The sequence below is a fragment of the Chelonoidis abingdonii genome, chromosome 1, assembly GCF_003597395.2.
Source record: "Chelonoidis abingdonii isolate Lonesome George chromosome 1, CheloAbing_2.0, whole genome shotgun sequence".
Lineage (NCBI taxonomy): Eukaryota > Metazoa > Chordata > Testudines > Testudinidae > Chelonoidis > Chelonoidis abingdonii.
The window spans coordinates 217956228-217965303 of NC_133769.1; positions in this window are offsets into that span (position 1 = coordinate 217956228).

A 9076-nucleotide genomic window follows, 5' to 3' on the forward strand; every position below is an offset into this window, starting at 1 on the left:
TACAAGCCATCCCTATGAATAGGGCTGTGACTTTAGTTAGCACAATGGCCAGGAGGGGCGGCCACACAGGACAAACAGAAAGGAGAAGGGAAAAAGGAATGCTGCAGGGGGACAGCTGTAACAGACGTGTGATAACTGGGAGACCTGCAAGATAAATTGCCTGCCAGGTATGCAGATCTCATGAGACACCTAGACACACTTATGCGTAGTCCTGGGGAGGAGCCAGTGGTCATGGGTGCATGTAGGTATGGGTGCATGACATAGGGAAAGTAGGAACGACATCCTTGAGGCCAATTTTAGGCTGCTTGATAAGAGATTAAAGTCCAAGACTTCCATGGTAGCATTCTATGAAATACTTCCATTTCCACACACAGGGTCAGAAAGACAGGCAGAACTGTAGGGTCACCATGCATGGATGAGACAATGGTGTAGGGAGGAGAGTTTTAGGATTATTAGGAATTGGGAATCTTTTGGGGAAAGAAAGAGCCTATACAGAAAGGATGGTTAACACCTAAACCGAAATAGAACCAGATTGCTGCTATGTAAAATTAGAAAGTTTGTATAGGATTTTTTAAATGTAGGGTTCAGGGAAAGCCAACAGCTGTAGAGGAGCACACAGTTGGGGCAGAGACATCCCTTAACGATGAATTTAAAGAGAAAATGCTATATCCTAGTAAAGAGAACAAGAAAAAAGTTGGTGAAGTGCATGTAAGAGCTGATTCAGTTACTGCTGTGCCATGCATCTGTCCCTCATGGTCTGTACTGACTCTTCTAGAAGACAAGAGTATGGATACTAGCTCATCCTTCAAAGTTATTGACCAAATAATTTCTACAAATAATTCTTGGCCTATAGACTGCGTGGGCAATCCACTGTGAATATTGGATATTTGGAATTCAAGTAGAGCTGGTTCATTTTTGACTGGAGACATAGTCACATGGCATGGCTGTTTCTATTCCTTTATTAGATGAGCATAACCTGTGGGATCATGTTTTTGGTATGAATACTAATGTTTGAGTTCAAAATTTGTTTTCCATGAAAATTCTCTACTATTCATTTGAAGTGTGCCATTTCTTAAGATACTCACATTAGTAAACTCATTGAGAAACCCTGAATTAGACTCAGGGGCCAGTCCCCTCGGTAAGTCCCTTGGCCCGTGCTATTTCCAGCAGCTCCCATTGGCCCAGAGCAGCAATCCACGGCCAGTGGGAGCCACGATTGGCCTGACCTGCGGACGGGGCAGGTAAACACACTGGCCCAGCCTGCCAGGGGCTTTCCCTACACAAGCAGCGACCCATGTTTGAGAAACCCTGGTCTAATTCATATTCCTAATAAGTAGTATGAGGAAAATCATCTTCTAAAAGAAAAAAAATAAGCTTTTAGAAGGTAATATGAGAAATAAACAGAGTTGATTAAAAGCAGATCTTGCCAGAAAAATGAGATGCTTTTCCTGGCAGATTTACAAATGTAGAGTAGCTGTTACATTTACTAAGATCCTTATTTTGCAAACACATACTGGAAGGAGTAGAGCTAATTCTTTCTGAATTTCCTTCAGTGGGATGACTCATGCTTAGACCTTTCAACTGGACCTAGCCCAGACCCCTGTGGCATACCACTAGAAATCTCTTCCCAGACTCATTTAATATACCATTTCGCTTTACTGCTTGTTTACAGCCAATAAGCCTATTTTCAGTCTACATGGCAATGTTCCTATCCAAACAGAAAAATTTTTGAGTGTAAGATTTCATGATACAATCCATCAAATACTATATTATAGTCCGATTGGGCTACTATCTGTGGAGAGCACTGGGCTCAGTAGGAAGCGTTTGCAGGATTACAGGTTTATTAAACATCTTTATCAATAAACTACAGTAGAAAAAGTAGATATATTCTATTCACTTACATTCTACTGCATTAGGAGGAGTTTCAGTGTCCAGCAAGGAAATATAAATAAGGGACCTACAGACAGAATAGAAGCATGGGTAGAAAATGAGATTCGTCTTGGAAACATGCAAGCCAGTATATTTCAGGAAAACAGTAAACTAAGGGACCCATTGAAGTGATAAAGACAGCAAAGTAGTCAGGAGTTTGCAATGCAATATGGCATTAAAAAAGATAAAATACAATTCTGCATTGTAGATGCACAGACATCACAAGAGGGATAAAGTAATAGTTCTTCACCATATAATTTTGGTGCAACTGCAACTTGAATGCTGTGGTCATTTCTGAACACTACATGTCTAGTGATATATGGAAATGAATAAAGGACTGTAGGGAATGAGTTAGGGGAAAGAATTCTATAAAGAGATTAACTAAAACATTATTAAATGGACAAGATATAGTATCAGTCTACAAATATTTGAAGAAAGTAAGGAAAAGGCCAAGATTTTCAAATGTGACATGATTACAGCTGATCAAATATTTTGGCTGAAACATTTTCCTCCTGAAAAAATTAGGTTTCATCAAAATGATGTTTTTCATAGAAAAGTGTTATTTTCAGTTACATCTTTTACAGGGAAAAGAAATGAAACCAAATATAGGGGTGACAGGTTGGATCACAGAAACCCCCTGGGGACTGACAACTGATGTGCTGGGACTACCTGGCAGCTTGGGACTTCAGTGCCCTGCCTGACAAGCCAGACCCGCTAGCCTGCTACAAACACAGACCCAGGTCTGAACAACATCCCCCAAAAGCTACAGGCCTAACTGAAAACAGTTTAAGAAGTGTTCCTGTCTCCAACACTCAGATACCCAGCTCCCAATGGGGTTCAACCCCCAAAAATTCATTTTACCCTGTATAAAGCTTATAAACTCATAAATTGTTCACCCTCTAGAACAATGACAGAGAGATATGCACAGTTGTTCCCCCACCACCACCAGTATTAATACATACTCTGGGTTAATTAATAAGTAAAAAGTGATTTTATTAAATACAGAAAGTAGGATTTAAGTGGTTGCAAGTAATAACACAGAACAAAGTGAACTACCAAGCAAAATAAAAACACAGAAGTCTAAACGTAATACAGTAAGAAAATGATTACAGATGAAATCTCACCCTTAGAACTGTTCTAGTAAGCTTCTTTTACAGACTAGCCTCCTTCTAGTCTGGGTCCAGCAATCACTCACATCCCTGTGGTTACTGTTCTTTGTTCCACTTTCTTTCAGGCATTCTTTTGAGGTGGAGAAGCTCTCTCTTGAGGCTGCTGAAGACAAAATGAAAGGGTTTCCCAGGGACTTAGATAGACTCTTGTGGGTGGAGACCCATCCCTCCGCCTGTGTAAAATCCCAGTTACAAGATGGAGTTTTGGAGTCACATGGGTAAGTCACATGTCCATGCATGACTCAGAACTTTCACAGGTGACAGACATTGCTCACATGCTACCTTGAATGTTCCCAGGTAGACTCCTTATGTGGATTGGAGTCTTCCAAGGTTCCATTGTCCGTTAAGTGTTTCTTGGGCACTTAACTTGCAAATTCCTTTCTTAAGAAGCTGACCAAATGCCTTACTAAGGCTACTTAAAATCACACAAGTACACAGCCAATATTCATAACTTTGAATATAAAAATGATAGATGCATACAAATAGGATCAATATATTCAGTAGATCATAACTTTGCAGAGATATATGGCATATGTAACAAAACATATTCCAGTTATGTCATATATACATTCATAAGCATACTTCCATGAAGCATTATGGGGTGCAATGTCATGATAGGTATCTTTTCTTGCCTAACTGCCTAATTCCAAACTTCTTCTATGAGTAGTATATAGAAGTGAGTATCTATTACAGGCCAGATTCTGATCTTAGCTGCATAGAGACCAATCAGAGGAGCTCTACTGACTAGTAACCCTAGATTATCCAGTGTAACTGAAGTCAGTAACTGTTGCTATAGAGACAAGATAGGTGAAGTAATATCTTTTATTGAACCAAATTCTTCTGAAAGCTTGTATCTTCCATCAACAGAAGTTGGTCCAATAAAAAGGTATTACTTCAGTTACCTTGTCTCTTTCTTACCCTGGGACCAGCACCTATACATTTTGTCTATCTGTGACTTATAAAGAGTACACCTTCTTTGAACTCCATCTACTCTTCTTTAATCCAGATTGCAATTAATACTATTCCACTGGGCAGTCATCAAAAAGCAGGGTGTTTTCTGTCTAGCTTCTGAACTGGAGGATATTTGGTTGTATTCTGAGAAACTAAAATAAGGGCATATAATAAAGGCAGATGGCAGGATATTTCATACCTTAGGAAATCAGTAATGACTATTGATGAACATATACAAATTACAGAAAGTCTCATTTGTTCAATGTGAGTGTAACCATGCATGGACTCACCCCTGCAGCACCTCCTGCTGGTACCTTCTAGGAATTAGCTCTCCAACCATCAGAGCGCCCTCTGCAGGCCAGTGTCCCACTTTTCCTGGCCCCCATGTTCCTCCCTCAGACCCGGTGCCCCTTGCACACCAGCATGCTGCCCCCTGGCAGTACACCCCTCAGTCTTTGGGTCTCCCCTCACCAGGGAACCCTCACCCACTATCCTCACCTCACCTCACCTCTGTTTATGGCCACTGCCAGCCATCACCTAGCCCCCATTCACTGGGGCAGACTACAGTGTAAATGCCACTCATCACAGGCAAGGTTGGGTTTGGACCTGCTGCCTCTACCTATAGCAGAGCTGCCCCTCTGCAGCCCTACTACCCTCTAGTGGGCCCTTCCTTCAGCCTGCAGCCTGGGGCTCTGTTAGGCTGGAACTCCCCAGCTCCCTGGCTCTTCCCTAGCACTGCTTCACCTTTGGTACCTTCCTCAGCTCCCCCAGGCAGCCTGGTCCCTCCTTCTCCAAAGGCTAGAGAGAGAGTGTGTCTGCTCTTGGCTTCCCTGGCCTTTATAGGGCCAGCTGGGTCTGTTTGGGGCATGGCCCCAGCTGCAGCTGCTTCCCAATCAGCCCAGCTTTCCTTCCTGCCCCAGCCCTCTCCAGGGCAGTTTTAAGCCCTTCTGGGCTGTAGCGGTTGACCACCATGCTACAGTAAGGCTTTAGTTAGGGACCTCTCATTGCACAGTAGACCTATGGAGCAGAATGGGTTTGAATAGTGAATATTTTGTTTTACATTATATTGATTTGTAAGTAAAATATAACTTTCATTGTACAGTATGGGCCTGACTCAAACCCCAGTAATTTCAGTGGAAATACTTCCATGGACTTGAATGGGCTTTGAATCAGGCCAAATATGTAACATCATAAGAATGAAGCTTGCATTCCCATGTAGCCAACATATTGCACTGTGCAAACTCATAATGATCAGTATAAAATGGATACACAATCTGCAGCAAAAAAGGATATCCTTTCCCTTCCCCATGACCTTCAACATACTGCACCATCCCTGAGAGAAATATATTAACTAAGGGCAGGTCTACACTTAAAATGCTGCGGCTGCATCGCTGTAGCACTTCAGTGAAGAGAGCTTCTTCTGTTGTTGTAGTTCATCCACCTCCGCAAGAGGCGGTAGCTATGTTGAGGGGAGAAGCTCTCCCATCGATATAGCACTATCCACAGTGGGGTTTAGGTCGTATAATGAGTTGCTCAGGAGTGTGGAGTTTTCACACCCCTGAGCAACGTAGTTGCACCAAGTAAGTTTGTAGTATAGATGTGGCCTGACAGGCACATGCTGCCCTCCAAGCTCTTACGTAAATTAAGTTGTCATAGGGTAAGAGAGACGATCCTTTCATGGATTGAGAGCTGGTTAAAACACAGGGAACAAAGGGGTAGGAATAAATGGTAAATTTTCAGAATGGAAAGGGGTTACTCAGACGTTGCGGTCTATATGGTTTTATAAAAATATGCAAATGAGTGAATATAACGTAACTGGAATATGCTTCATGTAAAAGTTCTCTTGTAAGGATCGTTACAAAGCTTATAAACTACTAAGTGTGATCATCCGATTCATAGATTCATAGACTCTAGGACTGGAAGGGACCTCAAGAGGTCATCGAGTCCAGTCCCCTGCCTTCATGGCAGGACCAAATACTGTCTAGACCATCCCTGATAGACATTTATCTAACCTACTCTTAAATATCTCAGAGAGAGATATAACGACAGGCATTTCAAATCTCCCAACGGTATTTTCTGGTCTGGAAGTAATTTCCTTGCTGCAGCCATTTAAACAGAGTAGTGCTTCTGAAGACTCGAGCATCATGAACCCTTCCTGGCCATCCCACGTGATGTTGGTGAAACGGCCCTTGTGAACCACCAGTGCTTGCAGCAACCATTGAAAAGTACCCCTTGTTGTTTACGTACTGGGTGCCCTGGCGCCTCTGGGCCAAGATAGGGATAATGGGTTCCATCTATGGCCCCCACAGTTAGGGAATCCCTAATTGCAGCAAAGCCATCGCACTATCACCTGCACGTTGCCATAGAGTCCACTTTTGTAAGCAGCAGGCTTAACGATTGCTTTGGCTTACAGCAGCCCCACAGTAGATTTGCCCATATCCAAATTGATTCCCCGAACTGACCGTAGCTGTCTTGGCGTTGCAAGCTTCCAGAGGGCTATTGGCCACTCGCTTCTCCACTGTTGAGGGCTGCTCTCATCTTAGTATTAATGGCGTTTCAGGGCAGGGGAAAAGCCATGTTCCAAGTTCAAAGAAAGTGCTCTTACGCATGGAAAGTTTTGCAGCACGGGAATCGGTTCCCACACCTGCAAAACTATGCGGTCCCACGCAGTTGTGCTTGTTTTCCCCGCGCCCAAAATCGCGTTCATGGGTAGAACCTGCCCCATTACCCGCAGTAGCTTCCAAAACGCAGGGGCCCCGCGGTTAGAGAGAGATTCAGTGTCATGTCCTCATTCGCTTTTGTCGCCGCGCTGCATAAGCTGCCCCTCCTCTCCTCCTCCGCTTTGCAGTTCATGGGCTCAGCAATAGACAGCACGAGAGTGCGTGAGGTGTTTTGAACAACGTTCATGATAGTGTTACTGATCTCAGCAGGGTCCAATGCTTGCTGTGCTATGGCATTTGCTCAGATTCACCCAGGGAAAAGGCGCGAAAATGTTGTCTTCTGCTTTCACAAAGGGAGGGTGAGGCCTGTACCAGAACCAGCTGAGACAATGAATTTCCTGCCCCATCAGGCACTGGGCTGTCAAACCCAGAATTCCAAGGGGCGGGGGAGACTGAAGGGAACTATGGATAAGCTACAGACACGGCTACCCACAGTGCACTGCTCCAGAATCGACGCTAGCCTTGGACCATGGACGCACACCAATCGAATTACGTGCCTAGTGTGGATGCGGCCCACTCGACTTTATAATATATTTTAAGAAACCGATTTTTAGCTAATTCGATATTATCCCATAGTGTTAGACGTGGGCCTGAGCTCAAACTAGCTATGGGAATAGAGAAAACAAAGAAGACTTTTTATCAAAACATTTAGAAGCAAGAGGAAAGACCACGGACAGGGTAAGGCCCACTGCTCAAGTGAGGAGGGAAAAACAGTAACAGGACAACTTGGAAATGGCAGAGACTGCTTAATGTTCTTTGTTTCGGTTTCACTGAAGAAGTCTTGAAGGAATGTCTAACATAATGAATGCTTATGGGAAGGGGGTAGGTTTAGGAAAAGATTAAATAAAAACAGAGCAAGGTTAATAATCACTTAGAAAAGTTAGATGCCTGCAAGTCACCGGGGCCTGATGAATGCATCCCTAGAATACCTCAAGGAGTTAACACGAGGAAGGTATCTTGAGCCCCTCTAGCATTATCTTTGGAAGTCATGGAGACGGGGAGAAGATTCCAGAAGACTGGAAAACGGGCAAATATAGTGCCCATCTATAAAAAGGGAAATGAAACAACCCAGGAAACTACAGACAGTTACGTTTAACTTCTGTGCAGGGAAGATAATGGAGCAATAATTAAAGAAATCATCTGCAAACACTTGAAGGTGGTAAGGTGATAGGGAATAGCCCAGCATGGATTTTTGTAAAGAACAAAATCGTGTTAACAATCTGATAGGTGTCTTTGATCGGAGGATAACGAGTCTGTGATAAGGGAGAAGCGTTGGATGTGTATATAGACTTAGTAAGGCATTTGAATAACGGTCTCACATGATATCCCTTATCGATAAACTAGGCAAAATACACATTAAGATGGGGCTAAACTATAAGGTTGTGGGTGCATAAAACTGGCTGGATAACCGTACCCCAGAGAGTAGTTATTATGGCTCCCAATCAGCTGGAAAGGTATAACAAAGTGGGGTTCCGCAGGGGTCTTTTGGGAGCCGGGCTCCTGTCAATATCTTCATCACGACTAGATTGTTGGCGATAGAAAGTACGCTGTATTAAGTTTGGCGACGATACTAAACTGGGAGGGATTGCAACTGCTTTGGAGGACAGGGTCAAAATGTCAAAATGATCTGGACAAATTGGAGAAATGGTCTGAGGAAACAGAATGAAGTTCAATCAGACAAATGCAAAGTGCTCCACTTAGGAAGGAACAATAGTTCACACATAAAGCATGGGAAAGAGACTGCCTAGGAAGGATATGGCAGAAGATCTAGGGGTCATAGTGGGACCACAAGCTAAATGATCAATCATGTGATACTGTTGGCAAAGCAAACGTGACTTCTGGGATGCATTACAGGTGTGCTGTAAACAAGACACGAGGAAGTCATCTTCGCTCTCTCTGCGCTGGTTAGGCCTCAGCTGGAGTATTGTGTCCAGTTCTGGGCACCTCGCAATTTCAAGCAAGATGTGGAGAAACTGGAGAGGGTCGAGAGAAGAGCAACAAGAATGATTAAATCTTGAGAACAAGACCTATGACCAGAAGGCTGAAAGAATTGGGTTTATTAGTTTGGAAAAGAGAAGAGACTGAACGGGGACATATAGCAGTTTTCAGGTATCTAAAAAGGGTGTCATCAGGAGGAGGAGAAAACTTGTTCATCTGCCTCTAATGATAAAATAGAAGCAATGGGGCTTAAAACTGGCAGCAAGGAGATTTAGGTTGAACATTAGGAAAAAAGTCTCAAACTGTCAGGGTAGTTTAAAACACGGGATATTATTAAATTGTCTAGGGGGTTATGGCAATCCCATTCTG